Source organism: Camponotus floridanus, unplaced genomic scaffold (genome assembly GCF_003227725.1).
Source record: "Camponotus floridanus strain SB8 unplaced genomic scaffold, Cflo_v7.5 scaffold15, whole genome shotgun sequence".
NCBI classification, from domain to species: domain Eukaryota; kingdom Metazoa; phylum Arthropoda; class Insecta; order Hymenoptera; family Formicidae; genus Camponotus; species Camponotus floridanus.
Genome location: NW_020229270.1, coordinates 294563 through 317816, shown reverse-complemented (window position 1 = coordinate 317816; position 23254 = coordinate 294563). Strand labels below are relative to the sequence as shown.

At 33.1% G+C, this 23254-nt stretch overlaps 1 protein-coding gene across 2 annotated transcripts in view; it reads right to left on the bottom strand.

Annotated features, from left to right (window-relative positions):
• The window catches only part of LOC105250481 (obscurin), a 150542-nt gene extending 131224 nt beyond the window's left edge, over positions 1 to 19318 (bottom strand). The window contains exon 1 of one of the 2 annotated variants that reach the window (XM_011256603.3): positions 18854 to 19318. The gene's annotated coding sequence lies outside the window, so the exon portion shown is untranslated. The remainder of the gene's footprint in view (positions 1 to 18853) is intronic. The other variant, XM_011256605.3, reaches the window with a different exon arrangement.
• Positions 19319 to 23254: the final 3936 nt, after the last annotated feature.

The window sequence follows — 23254 nt, the reverse complement described above, 5'->3', positions numbered from 1 at the left end:
TTTTAAAAAGCAATATTGAACAAGTAAATAATTTTACTTTTAGTTAACGTTGAGTAGTTTTATAACTCGTGAAACTTTGTTTCGCTTGTTATCGATGAGAAATTTGACATAAAACGGATTATCATTCGTTAATACGTGACATTACCTAGACTAAGGAATATGTGTATGTGTCAGCTATTTTCACATGAGAATAATTATTCCTGAATAGGAAAGCTCCCTCCTTCTTTAGTACAAATTATAAATTAATTTGATCGCCAACATATAATAGAATTTGTTATAAGCTGTATACGAAGAATATCTTCTTTGTAAAAAAATAAAGAATATTGTAAAATATAAATAATATTTGTCTCTTCGCGCAAATACAATTATCAATATTTTTTACGATATCGAATAACGATTTATAATCACTGTATTTTTAAAAATAACACGCTTTTTTATTTACAAAGCTATTTATATCTTATATTTTTGATCTATTGCACTTTTTAGATTAATAAATCATTAATTTTAATATCAGTCATTTTTCAAATTTTGTATCTTTTATATCAACCATCAGAGAATAATTTAGAGAAGATAATCATAAAATGTAGATCAGCTTGATAAAGCATCCAAACTTTTTACTTCGTTTCAAGTACCGACTCTTCATCATTCTCTTACCTAATTAAAGAAATTGCCATGAAATGGGCGAGAATCCAAGTAATGCAATCTCTTGGTTATCCAATAACACAAATTGGCCTATAAGAAAAAAAAAAGAAATGATAGATTAAATTCTGCTGATTGCACCAAGCAACTATCTTCCAAGAGCGGTGGAGCTTATCTGCTTGAAAATTACTGCCGACGCGGCAACTCGCGGAAGCGTCTCATCCAATGTCGCCCTCGTACTCGGGTAAACTCCTAATGATCGCACTCGTGATTCGTCCACAGTCTAGTATAAATACGCGCAGACACACACGCACACATGTGCGTCCGTATATTGTTCCCTGTCACCCATACATACACCAAGTAGACCAACATACGTTTGAGGATGGAGGCTGTCCTCGACTTCGTTTTGCTCGTACATTTGCTCGTACGAAGTGCAACCTCGACCAAGTGCTCCAGAGACTCGTTGAATTTCTGCGCGTTCCGTTGAGTTACCGAAGGAAACATCCGACGACCTGTCACTCCCTGTTATTGAACTATCTTGCTATCTCCTTCGTCTTCACGGATCTCCACCACTGTTACATTGCACCTGGTTATGATCTCGCGCCGTAACTAGCATGTATCTAAGGTCCTCCGAAGAACCTGTGTTTGACACTATATAGGAGGAACACTCGCGATGTCGCTTATAAAAATATATTGTTTATAAATAGAGGAGTTTGTGCGCACGTACTCTCTTCTCTGCCGTTGTTTATTTCGACAAATAATCATTATATCTTCGATACAATGCTCTGACATCAATTCCCTGGCGATCGAATTGTCAATGAGATGTTTTCAAAGAACGGAGGAACATGGCGGAACATTGTGGGCACGAGCGCTCCAATTTCAATTCCTCTTGCAACATGTACAAAGGGACGAGAGCTCGGTACATACATCGTCGAATGTTTAGCGACCGTGAAAAATTGCTTTGTGAATGTGACGCCAGTTGTTACGCGAAATCTCGTGAAAAAGGCCGAGAAAGATATAGATTATATAACTTTTTCAATTAATATTGCGTATATTTTATATATTATATATATATTGTATATGTTGTCGGAATAATCGTCCATTTAATCGCATTAATTGGACGTCAATTTTGCGCGATTTTTGAAAACGCATACAATATTGCGAATAATTCCATCTTGTTGCATTTAAACCTTGTGGCTCGATGCACTCAAATTTACCGCCCCTACTTCTACTTATTACGTTTCGCTCTATTCGCCTTACGATCTACCATAATAGTTTTCAAATCCAATGTGATTGAACACGGATAAAGTACAATCCTGTCGGCGCGATGGAATGGCCAAACGATCTCTCGACAAGATCCATCCAAGGAATAGAGCTACGTAGCGAGGAGTTGTACCAAGTGATCCAATTTCCAATTCCATTAGAAGGTAAGCAACGCACAGGAAGCTGTGCACATATACAGGATAACTTTGATTGCATTCTACGGCTTGGCAGGCGTTGTAAAGAACATCGGATGAAATATCAGATGCGAAAATATACGAGAAATTGCCCATCGCCTGCCATCGCGCACGAAGTCGCAATAGTTTCAAAGATAGACGATACCAGTGATGTGTCGGATTTTTATGTTCATTACATGTTGATTATTTGTCTATTGAAACGATATAAGATATTTTACATCAGGACAGTCCTTTTAAATCTACTGTTACTGTAAATGTAACACACACTTTCTTACAAAAAATATCTTCTTAAATATATTTTTAAGAGAATTTCTCATGAATTTATATAAAATGTTTGGCTATTACATACATTGAGATGAAAGTGAAAGGCATTCGGTGCTCGTGAACCGGATGAAGTGGATGAACGCTTGGGTAAAATCTATCTAAGACTCGGCGAGATGTGAGAGTGCATTGTACACGAGTGATCCAATTTCCAATCCCATTGCAGGATAAACAAGGTATGAAGCCACGCGATACCAATAACACGGATCGTATACCCCTTTGCGCGCTTTCCCATAACTTCTTACGACGTTACGGATATGTAGCCCTTGGATATTGCTTCTATTTCCAAACATTGCACGCTCTTTCTTTCTCCCATAATAGTCGCGAGATGAAGATCTAACACACACACTTATCTATTATTATGCAAAACACAATTATATCGAATATAATAAATCGAATGAAAGTATCGCTTCGGTTTTTCGGTTAATATCTTATAGGACTTTATCGAGGTTTTAAGAAATTATCTTATTGACAGTTTCACTTTTAAAATGTTGATATAAGTATAAAATCAAATTATGTTTAATTTGAAAAATCAAGAAAAAGAATACAGAATTTTTGCTGGCGATAGCATTTCATTTCATTTTAGAGAGTTAATTTTTGCTCGTGTTTATTCGACTGAGTTCCACAACGCACAACGAACAAAGGTAATTTTGATAATCCACTACAAACGAACATATTAAACGTGAATAATAAACGATTTTTTTTTACAATTGGTTAAAACAGCATATCCCCGTATCTACGATCGCAAATAATATTTTACGTGATTATAATCACCAATTATTTGATATCATCAAAGGAAGAAGGAGAATTCAAGTCCATTTCTATCTCATTTTCAATTCGCCGTTTATCTTTACCCAGTAGCGCAACTCAGCTTGTTGCAGAAATTAGTTATTCCACGACGACGTTTACCCTGGAGGCAGCTACTACTGTGAATAGCATCATTCTGAAGTACTGTAAATAGCTCAAGGCAATAATAGTCATGCGCTGATTTACTATGTCGCATCATTAGCCCCCGTATTCTCCAATATGAGAGTACGTCTTAAAATATAATTAGGTAATTTTATTGTCAGTCACATTCAGCGACATATTATAACGATGCAAAGATTAAAGAAGAGAAAGAAAAGAGTCTGTAATTTTGTCGACATTCCGCATAAATATAGCGAAAGTGGGAGAGATGAAACTACCTGATGAGTATAATCATTCAATATTGTCGAGATAGCCTTAGACACAACGGTAAGCTAATATATAGTATATGTATATATAGAGGTCAAGAGAAAATAAATATTTCTCAGCCGGTGTGCCAGAGGCACCGGCATCTCCCTCGGCAGCTCCCGCGCTGCTTTGCGAGTTAATAGTCCGTACTTTCAGCCCGTAACTCCAGAGGCGATCTAGATAAAGCTGCTTTATGAAGCCAACGGCTGCACACCGTTGCCTCGCAGTCAGTTGCATAACGCGTCGCGGTGTCGAGAGCGCATCCCAACAATACCTGCGACCGAATGGCGCGCGTTTTCGCGCATCCTCGCCTTTCATCTGGTACACGGGCTCTCGTCGTCGCTTGCACATTCGCTCGGTTAAACTTAGGCGCGACCGCAAACACTTGGAATATATTTTCCGCCCCGAAAATATATTGGCGCGTTGTAAATTTCGCGATTGTCAACGCGAATGTCGCCTGCTTTGTCGGAAGAATTTTAAATTCAATTATAAACGCTCGCACGAGAGGAAAATACGGAGGCGCTTTCACCCGCGGTTTTAATTATGCCTCGCATAAAATATTTTTAATCGCAATGTTTTCAGTTTTTTGCCATTGTACGCCGCGATTTAATATGGAATTATTAAACATACGGAATATTGAAAAGAAAAAAAAAAACAATGTCTCGAACTGTAGGCGGAAATATCGTATAAAATGATAATTATTAAACGGCCGTTTCGCGTGCATGAAGTTAAATAAAAGCACACTTCATAAATTTGAGATGTACAAATTACGCGAAACATGTTTATATTCAGTTGCAGTCGGTGCGCATACAAAACTCGCAAGTACCCGTGACTTTGGAATACAGCTAATAGACCGCCACATTTGTCCGCGTTTCCATTATTTTTTTGGAACCGGAAAACCAGTACATGAGTATTTGTATTCGTTTGCATATCTTGTTCGAGAGCAGTTTTCTGGACAGATTAAATTGAAATATTTTTGTCATCCATATACTCTCGGCTTTTTCATTTTTTACGCTGCCGCTGAAAACCGGAACGAATTTATTTATTATTTAAAATCACGTTAAAAATTAACTTATAATTAAATAATAACAATGCGTTGTTCTATCTGAGGTCACGGTGTTCTCGTACACTTTCAGAGTTCTTTGTCGTAATTACGTGTTCGTATATCGTGGGGGCACCGTGAAAAATTACGATCATTATATCAACCCATTCTTTTTCATTGACCGCCTTCGATCTCACCTTGTGTTTAACTGCTCTCGTTTCCGCCACGGACTTGCCTGTTATTTTAGTAATTGTAATTGTACCACGCATATTATACAGCATGCAAGCTTTAGGCTTATACTGCTTATCATAACTTAAAGCGAAATAATAGATAAATTTCTTTTGAATGAGCATTATGGAAAGTATCCTTAGCATCGAAATCATGTGTAATAAATGCGAATACGCAATTTTATTTCAACAAGGATCGGATTAAAATGAAGGTTAACGATTTGTATATTTATAAGTAAACGCAAAAGGAATAAAAATCGAAAAGTCAGAACAAAACAATACGAATAGATACAAGTGAATCGATGAACAGTACGGGAATAAATGTAGATATCGTATTATGAGAAATATGTATGGAGATAAATCGAGTTCCTGCATCGCTAGCATGTACGGATAACGATGTAACATTGATGGCGAACTCGCAGCGTAAAAACACGATATGCAAAATCACGCATAAATGGAATATTTACAAGAAAAAAAATAATTCTTTTCAAAATAGCGTTATCTTTCTCCTTTTATAAACACAAAAATAAATTAAAGTGGAACAAATCAAATTTTAATGTTGTAGCAAATTTATACTAAAGAGTTTTTAGTTCGATTTTGTTGATGATGAATATTTTCAATAATTATAATAATTTCAGTGATGGCTAATTTATATTTTAAAAATAAATCTACATTTTAAATATATTTTAACTATTTGGGTATAGATTTGCGTATGTAAATTTTAATTATTATATTGAAATCTCTAATATAATTTAAAGATTAAGTTTAATGCATTAAACTTTTATTAATCGCTAAAAAAGAGAATTTCATTAATTACTAAAGTGATATTTTTTGCTTTATTTTTTTCATTTTTTTGCACAACTCTCTCTTCTTTACACATATTTTTAATTAACATTGAGATATAAAACTCAATATTAGGAGAGATTTCTTTCTAAGAATTGAAGATACCGCGGATTTTTGGTGATAAAAAATCGCGGTTTTTCTGCGAGAAAGTTTCATGCTCGAGAAATAGGACCATCTTATCTTACACCTGTGGCAAATTTTCACTATGGTCATAACTTTGCGGAACGGATTTATGCTGAACAGGGTCTCCTAACAAGATCATCCAACAGTGACTTTAGGGAGACAATAAACGATGAGCAAAGAGCATTTTAAGTCAACTCACGGAACTCGATTTTTATGGTCTACATTAGTATTTCAAGTACTTTGTAATATTCGCGAGTCATTTGAATTCCTAATAAATTTTACAAGTTTTACTTTGTTAGAGAATAATAATAATGGATATTTTAATGCGTAAACTTTTATACTCACTTCTGCGTTTCCCTAGTGCATGACATTAAAAATGAAACGGACGGAATTTATCTCATAGAAAACATGTTTAAATACTGAATTATTTCCACGTAAATTTTCACTGTATTTTCTGTGTTAAGTTAATGAAATTAATAAATAAATAAATTCATTTAAACGCGTCTAATAAAAATAAAACGTTAAGATTGTGACTCTAAATAAACTATATAAATATTGCATATAATTATTCGTCAAATGAGACGTTTAGTGCTAGATTTAACACATTACATTATCTCTTTATCTCATTTTCTCATTACATTATCACGAAAAACATTAAAAAGTCATTGTGTATATGAATGAAACATTCAAATAGATAACGCGTCGTCACCTTCATATCCGGTTGACCGGATCGAATAAGCCAGGCTCAGCTGTGACGTTGATCCCTTTTTATTCCGCGAAACATGCACATCGTAGCAATTTGGCCACCCGCCTATCCAGTCAATAGGTTTGCACCATCCATTACGTAATGTCACGTTTAATCTCCTCGAAATGTTCATTCCAATTATTGAGACGTACAATGAGCTTGTATAGATCTTTCCATGTCATTCTCGTCAACGGTAACGAAACTGGAAATTCAGTTTATTTAGAAAAACAAAGAAATTTTGATTATACGAGGTATGAAATTATTGCACCCCACGTCGACAAATATCAAAAATTATACTTTACAGAATTAAATGTGACTAGGATTTCCCTTATAAATATAAATTTAAATCTTGCCGTTGAAAAATTTATGTTTTTATTGTTGTACGTTTGTTGTTTATTGTTCGCACATCGACTTCTTTATGAGATTAGACAAAATCTTTGATAGAATGAAACGTGAGAATTACTCATGGGAGATGCTAAAGTGCTAAAACTGAAATTGACTAGTCTCATGTCTATGTATATCTATTTAACATCGCTTGACTGGCGTCGAGAGGATTTCTCAGCCGTCCTCGCATTACTAAACGCTGTTACAAGATACCAAGTGCGGATATATTGCACATCACGTTGGACGCGTTATGTAAAACGGACCGGCTGCACTTATGGTAACTGAAGTATTTAAATGTACTTGTTTCATGAATACAATCTTCCTCCGTACGATCGAAAACCTCCAATGTATCGAGTGATTTTTAAATAAATTTGCAGGAATTTTATTTAATATAGGACACACGACTCTAAAGGATATTTGCGATACAACAAAAATATTTATTTCGATTTTTCACGCTCTCTTGTGATTAAATTCTATGTATTAAATTTGGATTACATTCTATTAGATTTTATATATATTATAAACAGGGTATCCCAGTTATCTTTCGTCATCTTTCAAAGACGGATTCCTGGGATCATTTGAAGACGATTTTTCCTCGGCGAAAATGTTAATGAAGGCCATCATTTTTTGCATATTCCCGATTTTTGTCATCATATATCTTTGCAATTAAATTAAAACTCAACTAAAGTAAACTCTATTTAAAATTAATCAAAGAATGTGGTTTTGTTAATATTTTATTTCTACAAAGTTTAGTTTACGAAAAACCCCTCATTTCCAATCACTTATAATTCGAAAATTATTAGTGCCTCGACATTTTCGTTGAGGAAAAATCGCCTTCAGATGATCCCAGGAATCTGTCTTTGAAAGATGACGGAAGATAACTGGGATACTGTATGTACAGACATATAATATAAATTTTACATTATATATAATGCAATCAGGGTATATACGATATAATATGAAAAGCCTTCTGGGAACGCGAATTTTTTACGTTTCGCGACATGACATGGGCAGCTACCATAAAACTGGTATAATTTGTCGAGCATATCGAAATTTTAGTGTATACACAAGTATTCATATGGCAGCATCAGCGATGTGTTTCCCTTCTCCCTCTTTGGTCTCCAATTTTTGTATTTGTTATTTTGGTTGCATATGAATCCAACGAAACGAAAACAATACCTACGTCGAACGTCCCGCTCGTTAGGCCATTAACGCGGTTCTCCGCACATCGTGAATAAATGGTGACAATGCACGAGGTCGATTCTCTCGGTTTATGCTCACTAGTGGCTTATAGGCAAGTGGTTACCTAAATTTTCTGTCCTCCACCGCTTCAACATCGTTAAACTCAATTTTTATGCGGCGGGATTATTGTTATTCGTTGGTGGGATTGAGAGTTTCAAATTCATGAACCAAATTGTATTTTAAATATGCGGATTTTTTGGGAAAACCTAGTGGTTTTTCGAACCGCCGACATAGATGGTCAGGATAACGGAGATAGTCGAATATCGTTATTTAATGTTTAAATGTAAAATGTGTGCAAATGCATATTTTTTCTGTGCAATTATGGATACTGCTACCTATATAGATATTTCATTGCCTCAATTATTTATTAGTTTGTTCAGAAATTAAAAATTATTAATTAAATACAGTTGAAATTGGATCTCGAATAATGATAATTAAAAAATTAAATCAAAAATTAAATCTCGAGCCACAGCGCGGAGGTTGAAGCGCAAAGGAAGAAACAACACTTCCTTCTTTCTATAATTACCTGTATATTTCAAATTAAATATTATTACTTATCTTGGCTGAAAATGAATCAAAATATGATAAGAAACGTTTGTTTTTGTTAATATAATTCCACTCTGCAATTTCTTTTGACTTTTGTTGCAAACTTTCTTCAATTTCAAAAATATATTATAAATTTGAATGTGGACTCTATCAGATCTTCCAATTAATCTTTATTATTTTGACTTTTGTGTGATGATTATTTTCTTAAATAATTTACTAATTATTATTAATATAATTTCAGTTGATTATGTATATAGTAGTATGTATTTTGACATTGGAAAGGACCTGGAATCGAAACGTCTGTCGACATAATTTCTTACATATTATTTGCGATTCTTATTTTGTAAATAGTAATATGTTCCAATAATTCTGTAATATAATTTAAAAATTTCTCTACGTAATATTTTCAGCGTTTCTGGTTCAATTGCCTTTTCCTTTAATTTGCGATTTTGATCATTTGAACCTCTTTGTAACAAATATATTATATTTTAATGTAATTCCAGCTATCGCGCTGGGGCTCTAATTTGCCAATTTTAATTTAATTTTCAAATTATTGTTAAAAACAATAATAGAATAATTAATGTTCACCAGAATAATTGTGCATAATAATAAGAAAAAAATATATAAAATAAATGTAACTATAGCGTATACCTTATAAATGTATGATAAATAAGAGCATGCAATTTTTAGTGAATATATTATAAATTATGTAATGTATTATGTTATTATCTCTCTCATCTTCTCTCTCTCTCTCTTTCTGTCATTCTATTATTTATCCAATAAATTTACTATCACATTATTATAATTTATTAGTTATCTGTAATTATAATATGTATTATATTGTGTTATTTATTGGATGAGCTTATGTATGTCAAAGGTTAACAATTGAAATCTGGCAAAAGTCAAACTACAGACCACTTTAGGGAAGAGGACATTAATCCTATACGGCAAATTGCAAATGGGCTCCTTTGCTTGTTTGAGTAACATTTAGCTTCGCGTGACAAGCGCGGTTTTGTGTTCCCAGTAGGATCGGTCACGGTCCAACGTTGAGTCAGTTTCCGGAATCTCTACAGATTAGAGTTCCCGCAGGGTAGCTATAGATCTACTACTTGTCAGCTGTAAAAGTGGCCTTAAAAATACTGTCCGAGACTCTTGACATTTTAGATAATAAAATCTACGGAAAGACGACAAAATAAAACGTGCAAACTTCATCTGTCTGTAGCAATTATTAACATTGATCGTAACTTCTAAAAATACTTTAAGCAATCTACAATTTGCGACAATATTATTTATAATTTTATGTATATGTAATTACATATAATTATTCATTTTTCTCACAGAAAATCATAAATAAATCCAAAAATTTTATCATAAATTATAAATTGTCTAAAGCCGGCTGAATATTTTTAGAAAGCAGATTTTTTAAATTTCAAATAATTTCATATTTTCAAATTGTTTTCAAAGTTAAATATGCTATAATACACGTATCTCTACGTGAAATTGTAAAATTAATTAATTCTATTTTTCTTCTGAATATCTAAATAACGTAAAAAGGGTGAAAATAATACTATGCAGCATATTAGACAATAAAGGCATGCTGTTAAACGCTGCTCTAGCACGGCCTTGTAATCAGTAGTGTAATGTTAACCCGTTTATGCCGTAATTAGCCTTGCGAAGTACCATGAAATCGTAACTTTAATCCTTTGCATGATACCACGAATGTTTCGGTCCTCGTTTGAGCAACATTAACCCGCGTCGACGAGCGTGGTCTGCTACCGTAGTGGAGTTAACCACTAGCTTCGTGTCGCGTTGGTTTCTCGAAATGCCACAGATGTGATTCGCCGTCGACAAGTTTGTCTCCTCTCTTGTTTTCATGATCGCTCAAGAAGAGAATACAATAATGCGATAGCCTCAGACTTAGGAAAGGGATGAATCAAAATTAACTCGCTTATTTTAGCTCTCTAGCGTTTTTCCTTTTTCCCTTTCATTTCATTACGTTTGCTTCATTTCGCTTTAATAATACAAATTCTCGCTTAAGTAGAAACATATGAGAACCATTAACGTGATTAACCACCTCTCTACCGCGTCTTCCCTGTATACGCCTTGCTCCAATAACGGAAATTCTCTCTATCCTGCGAGTGTGTTTGCAGTCGGTAAAAGGCGCCCGTTCATTTGGGAAGTCGGAGCCGAGGAGACATTAATTACTCTTATCTGTGCAAACAGTGGGTCCGTTACAGGCGGCCGAGGTCAGCCTTGGCAACTCGTCCAGTTAGTTGCGGCCCGTCCTCGTTCCACAAGTCCTAAAACCGCGTCGCTTTCAATCCTACTACACGACGCCCACCACCCCCGTTCTTCGCTGACTTTGCCTGTGGCTCGTTGGCCGATTCAATCCTCCGTTTCACGTTGGGAAATACGACGCTAAACGAGCCGTAACCCGTCGGTGGCGGAAGGTAAATAAAACAGCGTCGTCACTTACGAATGCGAATGACAAATTGAGCCATCCATTTCGGGATTTTTTTGAAAAATTCCAAAAGTTTGACAGATTCAAAAAATTTTTTGCCAACCATTTTTTTCTGATAAAAGGTATCTCGAGGGACGAAACAAATAGCGCTATATAATTTTGTATTAGAAATTGTAGATTCTCGTTTCGTTAGCAATTTTTCCGATTGGGTGAACCAACCGGGCAAAATCTCTGCATTCAAGTTTTTCACCACAAAAAAAGAAATGAGAAGGGAAAAAGAGAATCGTCGCGCTGTGATAGTAAACGATCTAAATTTTTGTACCAAAATTCCGTTTGCTATACACATTGCTGACCCATTTGGCTGGGGTTTCTATGTCGCTTAAGCTCAATTTACGTAATATCAATGTAAAAACGCGACCAAGACGATAGGACGATAAAAGGAAATACAGCGGAAGAAATTCAAGTGTGAGCGTACGTGCGCGAATACAAGAAAAATTCGGTTCCTGTCGAGAGAACAAAGTGAAATTTATGACTTTCCATTGTACATATGTTATACGTGACAACAGCAATATAAAAAATAAATGACGAAATAAAGGAATAATAAAAATATCGCGTGAAAAAAAATACAAAAAAAAATTATCTTTTTCGATCAATATAACTACTCATCATATTGCATTATTACTGAGACATGCACTTTGTTCTCCGAATAAGAATAAGGGGAATCGAGCAAACGAGACGTAAAGAGAGCGAAAATGTTGTAGAATGAGTGCGTTTCAACACGGCAAAGTTGTCGGTTGCTATAAAAGTCTTCAGAACTAAAGTTCTCACCCATTATGATGCCACGAGCGTTAACTGAATATTTCATAGGATACTTTTGGATGTCTCTGCCACGTCGTATTAGATCGTGCTTCAAAGCACGCCAACTACATGCAAGCATTTCCCATCAACCAACCTGGAAAGCTTTTTCAAAAAGGCTCTCCATTTTCGTCGCTAGTCGAGTTTATGCAAAGATTTTGTCTTACGCTCTGTCTCATTTCGATCTGAATGGCATTTTTGACGAGCACAACCAAGCTAGTTAACTAACCAACTCCTCACCCACCTGCGCAAAATTATAATATGTGCCCTCATTTCACTTCACAGACATTGCAACTCAGTTAAGTGTCTCGAAAAGTTCTAATGTCTCCCGACTACTTTACTGAATTATCATAACAATTCAAGGCTTTCAAAATTATAGAGCAATATGTGCGCGCTCCAGCTAAGCTAGAATAGAGATTTAACGAACATAACTTTTTGTGGCCTTCGTCTTTGACATCAAGGACAGCATTAATCCTGAAATTGGCAGTTACCCGACGTCGTGCATCATCGATAGTCTCGCTTAAAATTCGCCAACATCGACGACCTTAAGTACCTTCGAGTTTTGCGCGCGTCTTTTCACACTACTGCCTCTGCCGGATGCGCGATAGCAAAGGCTGACGCGAAGAGCGAGGGTGGATAGAAAAGCGGGAGGATAGAATCGGGGGTGACAGTAGCTGAGCTACGTTGGCCAGTTGCCAAACAACTCTCTCGGGAATCGCGGAACCGAAAAACGTGTTCCTTACGACCTTTGCGATCTTCTTCGCGAAAATATACTGCAATTCTGCTTCTTTCTTTTCATTGTTTAATGACAAAATTATTGCATTATATAATATATCGCTCGTTAATGTTTTTTTTGCAAACACTATATAAATGGAAAGACAAAAGGCAGAGAGAGAACCTGATGTAAGATATTTTTGACATTAATAAGTACAAAGCTTGATAATATATATCACACGTAAAAATAATTATAGACTTTTTGAGACATTTAGAATGACATTTAGATGCTTCTATAAATGGTTCTTTGAACTTTTATGTCCTTATTATTTATTTTGTTCGTCATATTAAAGATATGTTTAAAAGGTCACTATCATTGTTTCATGTTACTTCATAATACACTCAACGATATGTCCTTTCACTATTGGCAATATTTTGAAAGCTTGCTTTCATCTTGCGTTTCTCTAACTCTTCTTTTCCTTTTTCTCCGTTCATTCACTCTCTTAAATCTTAGAGCAAAAAGTTGCTTTTATTACTTTAAACTCTAGTTATATTATTTTATGGTATGTATATATCTAGCTTATTCATTAAAACAATAATATAAAGATGTAAATTTTAATTTTCCGAGCCATTTTTTATTTTCTTATTTATTTGAAATCATCAATTTAAAAGCTAAAATTAAGATATTAGGATAAAATATATATAATAATATTAGCAGTGTTACAAAGTAAATCCAGTGAGATTTTACAAAAAAATTTCAAGAACTTTGATTTTTTCACGTAATCACACAATGTTTTTGGTTAGCTTTTTTCTCTTCATTATTTTCCTTTCCAAGTTTCTCTTTATATTATTGTAAATAACGCAAAAGCATATGCGCGATAGATGTAATTGATAAATGTAATTATTTAGCAAAGGATTAATTCCAATATACTGTGTAAGCTTTCATATGACGCAATCTTTTATTTGTAATGCAAACGTTAACGGAGAAAGCAAATACACAAAATTCATTCAACGATACAAATCTTTTTATTTATAATAGCATGACAGAGCAAACAAAACTATTTTTCACGAACGTGTACAATTTTGCATATTTATCAAAACTGTAAGTTACAATCTATATAAGATATTATATAAATATATTTTTATTTATATAAGATATTATATCAATATATCGGAATTATTACGTTAAAATAACCAATGAATGGTACTCTCACTCATATGCTCTAAATTTCCGTAACAAAGAGTAAGAGTATTTAATATTATATGATTATCTTCATGCAAATCGTTTCGATTTAATCAAGATAGCTACACCATCAATATATTGTACGATATATTTGTCGGATCGCTACAAAGGCTACGCGCCGAGTTGCGCGTGCAGGGCAAGCGAAAAGGGAAATGGTATGAAAAAAAAGGGAAAAAAAAATATGGTAGCCGCGGTATTCTGGTCCAGTTTCAGCTGCGTCTCGCACACTAAATATTCATGATACGGGACCGCATATTTGGGCCATTGTTCTATACTCGGGAGTGGAAATACCGTAAAGCCGCAGGAAGGTCCCGCCACCCACCCCCGCATTTGTAAGTACGCTTCACTTATCCTTTTTCCTGTTCCTCGTATCCGCCTCCTCTCTCTTCATTCCTAGCCTACCTGAGCATTTATCTTCCTCACCATTTACAAAACAATATTACAGTTACTTTATGACCCGAGTCGACATACATATACACACATACATATTCGTATATTTGTATAATATATATAATTTTACAATATATATTAATACATATAATTATATATATATATATTTTTTGGGGGGGGCGGAAATAATTAAACGATCGTATTGAAATAATCATCGGAATTGTTAAACTCTCGGGGATTATATTCGATCGGTATAAGTCGCGTAATCGATTCACGCGATGAGCGCGATAATTTCGAAATTGAGATTTCGATGTGCGATTTCAAAACAAATTGATTTTCAACGTTTCGCGCGTGTATTTTTTAAATCGCATTAAAAGATTCGCGTTAAACATTAAAGTATCCCGGAAAGATTGATGTAGCGCTGATGTTATGTTTCTACGTAAAAATGTATCTCTGATTACATTAAATGAAATTCTTTGCGTTTCTTTACGTTTCTCCGACTTTCTACAGGCTTTTGGGTAAATGTGATTTATGAGTGCATTAAAAAAGGTTTCCAACAGAAAATAGAATACTTAAAATATACGTGCTCTTGCCTCTCACGTTTCTTTAATATACATATTACGAAGTAAATATCGTTGCGCGATCATTCTCGGTTAATTAATATTGTATCAACGTGCTTTTTCCCGCGACAAACTTGAAAATATACCGAGAGCTTAGAGAGTTTGATTATTAAAACTTTGTTCGTGTAAGCGCGCACAGTTATGTGAACTGCATAGCATAAATAGATTACGAATACATTTACGCGAGTAGATATTGTTCCGCCACAATGTGTACATTTTTTTATCGTTGTTGAGAGATTAGCCACACTTACTTTTATATTCTCGTACACTTCACGGAAAAAGCGATATAAGGGCGTTATATGCGAAAGCGCTTAAGCTGGATTGCGAATACTAACTCGCGATTCAGAAGTTTTTACGATCAGTTATGTAACTTGTTTACGTTTTTAAACTCACACGACAATATTACGGAAGATGCCGCGTTTAAGATGTCGAATTACGATCCATATTGTAAGCTGGATACGTAAAGCAAGATCGTAAAATTCAGTTTTAAATCTTGACGACAGAACACAAATTGGCACAACGAACCTAGTCGCGCGTAATACATCTTGGGAATTTCTTTTTCGTGTATCTTTCGCAAAGAAAGAGCAACCCTCGTTTTTTTTTTTTTTTTCGTTATTTCTTTACCGAAATGGAACATGTTGGGACGTAATTTCTAAGACCGGCAACGCTATGATTTATCGCTAGTTTCTTGTTTAATACACGGATTTTGTTCTGTCCTTCAAAAAACACGCGAGAGAGTGCTATTGTATTCCTTTTTATGTTTCGCGCTTGCTTCATAATGCCAGATAACAGATTGTTCTTAAGTATTATCGAGCTAAACGTTATAGTTCAAGTGTTATCAAGCTAAGAGAATATAATAAAATATAAACTGCAAATATATTAATTTTATTTAATAATATATATATGTATATATATATATATATATATATATATATATTATGTAAGTATTATATAATTATAATTATAATATTATATAATATATATAATATATTATATATAATTATAATATTATATAAATATTATATAATTATATTATATAAATATATACGTAACTTAAGTTGTATTATATATAAACATAAAATTCAAACCTAATAATATTATATATCTTGGGTTTCTTAATTATATTATACGAATGTAAGGTAATATAAACGTGTAATCCTATTTCATATACGATACTATTTCTCACTACATAATCGACATCATAAAACGTATACATATTGCGTATTCACCGAAAGGAAAGCTGCAACACAAAACTGCTGTAACCGCAAAACGCAGAGTAATGCTAATGCTAGAAAAGAAATATTTACTAGACTTGCATTGCAAAGGGGAAAGTTTGTTGAGTCGGACGGTTTGGACAGAAATCCGTGCTCTCTCTAAATACAAGTATGTATAGATGGTGAACTAGGACAAGAGTAGATTTATTTAAAAAAATTCAACGCACGAATTAATATTCCCCTTTATCTTGTTCCCCTTATCTTTCTCGCACAGTAAAAATTTAAAAGTCAAGGAGAAAAAGAAAGAGAGAGAAAGAAGACGAAGGAAAAGAATGCATTACAAGAAGCTTTGCATTCTTCTGGATAATAAGCACTGCGAATCAGGAGAAAACATGACGATAACATAATAAGAAATTTTTAGATTTACACTATATTACAATCGCCAGTTTCAAAATAAAACGTACCGAAATTCATTAAATAAAATACACTAAAAAGAAGAATATATGTATTTAAATACAGATATTTAAAAAAATCTTTAGATTAAATGTACAATATTTTTGACATATAATTTTTTCTCTAACTCCTTCTGACAAAATTCACATGGAAAGCAACTAACGTTACGATAGGCGATAAGATACGAGTCTCGGGAGAACGTATCTAATTTTGCTGCGTCAGTAACTTATAACTTATAATTAAGATGGCAAGGTAGAAGATATCGATATTTATGTCAAAAAAATTGCTCGATATGCCGTTAACGAGGTCGCGATAGATAAAATTCGCAACGCGGTAAAAATCAAAAGACTAATAATATACGAATAAAATGTATAAACAATGACACACCTAAACATTTATATGCTGCAAGATGTCAAACAATTTGTGCAGCCTTATATTGCGTAGAGAAAAGAAAATGTATACATTATAATTTATGACCGAGTTTTATTAACTTGCGCAGGTAAATTTACGATTCCAATGCCTCGCCAGACTTGAATTATTCATTGAGCGAATTAATTAGAGATCCTGCATATCTTCGCGTTAGTAATTGCGCGAATAGAAGCAACGACGGTAAGATATACGTAGATGATAAAAAATTTTTTTCCAAGAAAAGAAATTTTTTTCTTAACATTTTTATTGTATTTTTGTTAAATGTTAGTATTATAAATTTATAAGGTATAAAATAAAAGAAAGTTAATTGATCGTATTAAAAACTACATAAATTTACGAATATATATACGTACATATATGTGTAGTGTGTGTATATATTTATACATTTATATAAGTATACAAATGCTTGCAACTCTGCAAACACGTTGCTTTGTGTAGTTTATCATCCTGATCGCAGTGTACTGCTATACATTTCTCTCATTTTTACCATTTTATTTTTCGTCACTCGATATTTACAAAGCCATTTGTCTGCTTATCCATACATATAATGTATCTATCTATTTTACCTGTCTGATTCTTTATATCTTTTATTCCTCTATTTACTCTCTCTAATATGTTTACAAATATCTTCTTATTTGTATTTTTATTGATAAATTTTCATAATTTTTTTATTCTTATTTTTCGCGAACAGTTATTCTCTCACAAACGATTGCACTGTGCAATATTTTATATTTTGTAAAATCATCTTATGTCCCAATGTATTCATACATATATAACCTAAGACTTTAATCGTAAAAATACAGACATATAATAATATGTAGATATTATAGGATATCGAATCATCGATATATAGAATTATGCAGAGTATAATGGAAAACAGTCCGCAATTTATATAACCTCGCGATATAGTAAGAATATAGGTAAATAGATAGATTGTAAGTGCACGAGAGCGGATAGATGTATGTCCCAGGGCTTGATAGAAAAAACTCGAGGAGGAAAAAGATACGAGCGCTTGTTAAATACAAAACGTATAGTGGAGCATGAAATAACAAGGGAGTAAAATGATTAATGCCAATTACGTGTCCGAGAATGAAGGATATATCAAACTCTATCTTAATAATAACTCTCATATATCTTATTCATATTTGATATAATTTTCACAAATATCTCTCTCTCTCTTTCTCTCTCTTTCTCCCTCTCTTTATATATATATATATATATATATATATATATTTATTTATTTATTTATTTATTTATATTTATATTAAATATATATTTTATAAAATTTTTGATTAATTATATAGAAATTACTACACTACAAACGAAAATGTAGATATGCGTTATATATATTATTTAAGATATGCATTACATAGCATATATTAATGTAAAATAGCCATGGAGAAGTGAACGAGCAATTAAGAACTTTTTAGTACACCGGCTGCTCGTTATAGCATGATGTTAAACTGGATGCATTATACATGACGTCACTGTCATGTTAACATAAAGTCAAATATTCTTATATTACATCTCATTGTCAAACGAAAAAATACAAACTGACGTCGTATATAATCGAATTATCGCCGATTATTTAAAGTCTATATAAGAATATTAACGTTACGGACATGACGTAGCAATGACGTATCCCACAAGTATAAAAAATCAATATAAATTAAATAAATCATAGAGTTCTTACCTTGTGCTGTTGTTGCTTCATCCGCAATTGCTCCATCCTGCCGCTTTCCTAACCTCCTTCCCTCGTCTTCCTTTTCATGGCACTCACTCACACACTGAACACACGCGTGTCGATTAATTGTCCAAATATACGCGAATACTTTATACGACACTTTAGATTTTAATCGCGACCCGTACTACGTTGCACGTGCGACGAAAGAATAACACGAAACAAAGCATAATGTCATTCGAATTATCACAATCTACTCGATGCGTGCGATACGTCATCTCGTGCGCGATGTCGGTCGACAACTTGATAAGCTATCGACAGTGTCGTCACTTCGCGCGTTACTCTTGTGACCTTTACCTTTACCGTTTATACTTTACGTGGCAGGAATGTGTCGAGCGAGAGAGACGGCTACCACTATTACGTCTCAGTGCTTTCTCTCTCGCTCTTAGGCCGTGCGCGAAGGAACATTGGAATGTCCCCCTACTACTCTATCCCCACTCTCTCTCCCGCTGCCCGGCTCACGTATATGCGCGCTTCACTTGGTGAGTGTGACGTCAGTGAGCGTCACACAAGCACAGCGGGACAAGCACCTTTCCTGCCGGTGCGTTGTAGGACGAGTATAATTTTATATCGCGCAACATGTGTGTATAAAAAAACATACGAGTTGAAAATTAAAGATAAATACGAAACGCAATATCCGGAAATATAATCATCGCTTTGATAACTACTCACGCGATAGATTTTGATCGGTTAAATCCAAAATATGCGTTTTATTAATAAAGCAATATATGTATCAATAGGTTTTCGTTGCTCGAATCATTTAATTTTCGCGGATTATTCCGCGATTACTTGAAAATCCAAAATTTGTGAGAAAATTACATTTAAATTGACGAGAAATGCGAAACGCGATGCGAGATAAACTCGAATTCAAGTGCTCACTGTTATTAAAAAAATAATTATCGTTCATCGATATCAAACAATATGCGAAACAATTATTCATAATTTTAATCCTTTATGAAGCTTTGTACTTTCTCGTCCTACAATATAGTACGTGTGCGTAATCGCATCGAATGTCCACTTCTCGATAAATGACTGTTGACTCGATATGAATTCTTAATTATGAAATTGATAAATCGCGTGGGTTAATATAATTGCTAGTTGTACGTAAAAAACAAATCACTATTCATAAAAATTATCACGCGAGATGTAATACTGCGACACGTGTATCTTTCTACCTTCCTACTTGAAAGTCGTCGCGCGAATGACAAGGACACGTCAGCTGTTTAGTTATACGCGCGCTATTGTGTACGAAAAGCGAACATTGTCGAAGGCGAAATAGTTCTTGTCATCGCAATATATTGAATGTCTTCTAAAACACAATCGAATATTCTGCGTCCCTTGTATTTTAACTTCGACTTTGTATTTTAAATCATATTATTATTGTACATTAAGTATAATTCGTTTATTTAAAAATTAAAATTTATCTTTTCATAGTTAAAAAGTATCGTTAGTATATTATTATATTATATTTCTCTAACAATAAATTTTATGTCTTCAAAGAAATAAAAACATATGATTTATGTAAATTAAGGAAAAATAAATTATAAAATAAAAATATTGTAAACAAATATGGGACAACTCATTCTCTTAATATAAAAAAATTATTGGCTCTTTTTTAAAATCAAAATGTAAAAAATTGGATAAAAGATGAATTTTCAATATAATAACATTGAAAATATAAAATATAAATGCTCAATAAAAGATACCAATAATAAATTAATTTCCTTTTTTTATGATCGAAATAAATATAAACTTTAATCTTCGAATTTCTGTTTAATTTAATTTAGATTTAATATATATTTTTTTAAATAAAATGATCAATTGTGATAAATTCTACTCGATACCCTTCAATAACTCGAAAATTGTTACATTTTCGATTAATTAATCTTCATAACTTTCAAATCGTTAATCGTGGAAATTAATCGCGCAAATTAATTAATCGTTAACTATTCAGAAGAATAAAATAATTTCAAAATTAATAATGTATGATGATATACGACACGATTTATAGCGCTATTTGCCAGCTTGAGTCTCGCGTGGAGAATGACAAGAAGACTATAAATTATTAAAGTATTGTACGACGGTTTTATGTGTGTGCGCGCGCAATGAACACACCTTCTGTATAATTAATATTGAGATATTGATTAATAATGTAACAATCAGAAACGTTCGAATATGTGAATATATCGTATACTTTTATTTATTGCGCATGTGAAATATAAAATATATAACGCAATGTCAACGCACAAAAACGATTTGATATTATGATCCTCGTATATGTAATATATAACAAATAATCAACAATAACGATACTCTCTGACGCTTTTTTTATCGCTGTTATTAATATTGTATGTGCAAACGTTGACTATTTCTTCTTATCGGAATACCGTTTGACTGAAGACCGGTTTTCAAGCGGGCAACATCATCCACACAAACAAACTTAGAAACTATCGCCAACTAAATGCAAGGCTTGCCAGGCAAATACGCACACAGTAACTTAACGTGTGCATACATACCCATGTTACATTCTACATTTCACCCTTTCCTTCCCCTCCCACTGCCGTCCATAAACAGTTCTAGAAACTTTAATTAAAACCCTCCAGATATAGGTAATTAACTCACTTGGCTTGCTACGGGACGCTCGCGTGTCTCGGCAACCATACTGTTGGTGTGTTTCTATATTTTAATTATTAATGAGGTAGCGACTTCTTCGCGACACTTGTCAATTCATCAGCTTCACAGTCGTTTATATCGTATTCCTTATTTCGTATCAGTCGGATTTTATCGAATGCGCGTTTATATAAACATCCAGTCACTCTCGATTCGACCCAGATTAAACATTAGTGCTGGCTTCCGCTCGCAAGGCTGCTTTCATGGTAACAAACACGTGCCGACATTAACTTTCCGAGAGAGGACGACGAGAGATCACCTTGCACGAGGAGATCGTTTTCCGTGAACGATGGCTGTTACCAACGTTGCGGCAAGGGAATGCGCAAAGGAATGGTAAATTGGATTACGATGGTAACTGAAGCATTTTATTTGGTATAAATACATCTTTCCGCTAAAGTATTTCTATTATCTATCGCTTGTGCTGAGAAAAATCCACTGCCATCTCGGAAGTCATGAAATATTATTTTTTGCTTTCGATAAACAAAATTCAATTTCAATTCAGTTTCGTGTAATATTAATTTAAATTGATAATTAATATTGAAATTCACAAAAGAACGAAATATTAATTTGAATGTGTTATTAAAATATCATATGTATGAACTGCCTGATTGAAAATTGCTGGGTAATGTAACATTGATCTTTAAAAAGAATTTATTTACTCTTAAATATGACCAACAACAATGCTATAGTCTATTTTTAGGAATTGTCTGCTCTCGGCAGCTCTTTAACCGACAGTTCGTGTGATGGAAAAACATCCTTTGAAAGGACTAGACGTCAACATGATGGCTCTTCCTCCATGAAATTGCATAAAACTAGAATTGCTTTTGATAATTTAACGTAATTAAAGCCTTTGCAGCGTGCAGTCCTTGCATTTATAACGTATATTTAAGGGAAAATTTATACAATGTAAATTATAAAAGTTTCTCAAAAAATATGCGTATTAAAGAAATGCTGCTTTATATAATTTATATTTATTATACTTTCTGCAGACTATTCAATAATTCAATTTAATTAATGTCGTTATACATATTACAATTTATTTATATTACAGAGAGAGTTAACCAGAGAAAATATAAAGCGAATAGAAAAAAGAGAGTGCATGAGAATGATATGATTATATGTAATTTTCTTTGTATAATATAGTATAAGAGAATCATATTAATTAAATTAAATTACTGAGTAAACTGCAAAAAAGTATAACAATATAAATTGTGTTTTAAAAATAAAATTTCTCTAATACATAAGTTTTTTTTCTAAACTTATATTATAAAAATTTTTCATTAAATACACATTATATGAAAAGTGTGTGTGTATATATGTATAATAATTGTTATTAATATTTAATTATAATTACGTAATATATATCAAAATAATTTTATAATGTTTTTAATTTTTAAATGCTTCTCTTGGATAGCTCATTTAAAATAACTTTTGAATGACACCATAATAAAATTAAAAATTTATGTGTATAGATATTATATACAAATTGTATACAAATTTTTAAAAAATTATTATGATTTATTTGAGAAATTATTTGAATTAAATAAGCAAAGAAGAAACATTTTTATAGTATTATGTAATTATTTTATTAAATAATTTTTGACAATTAGCTTACATACATATATTCAGCAAAAGAATATTTAGTTAATACATATTATCGCTCAACAATTTGAAATTTTTAGT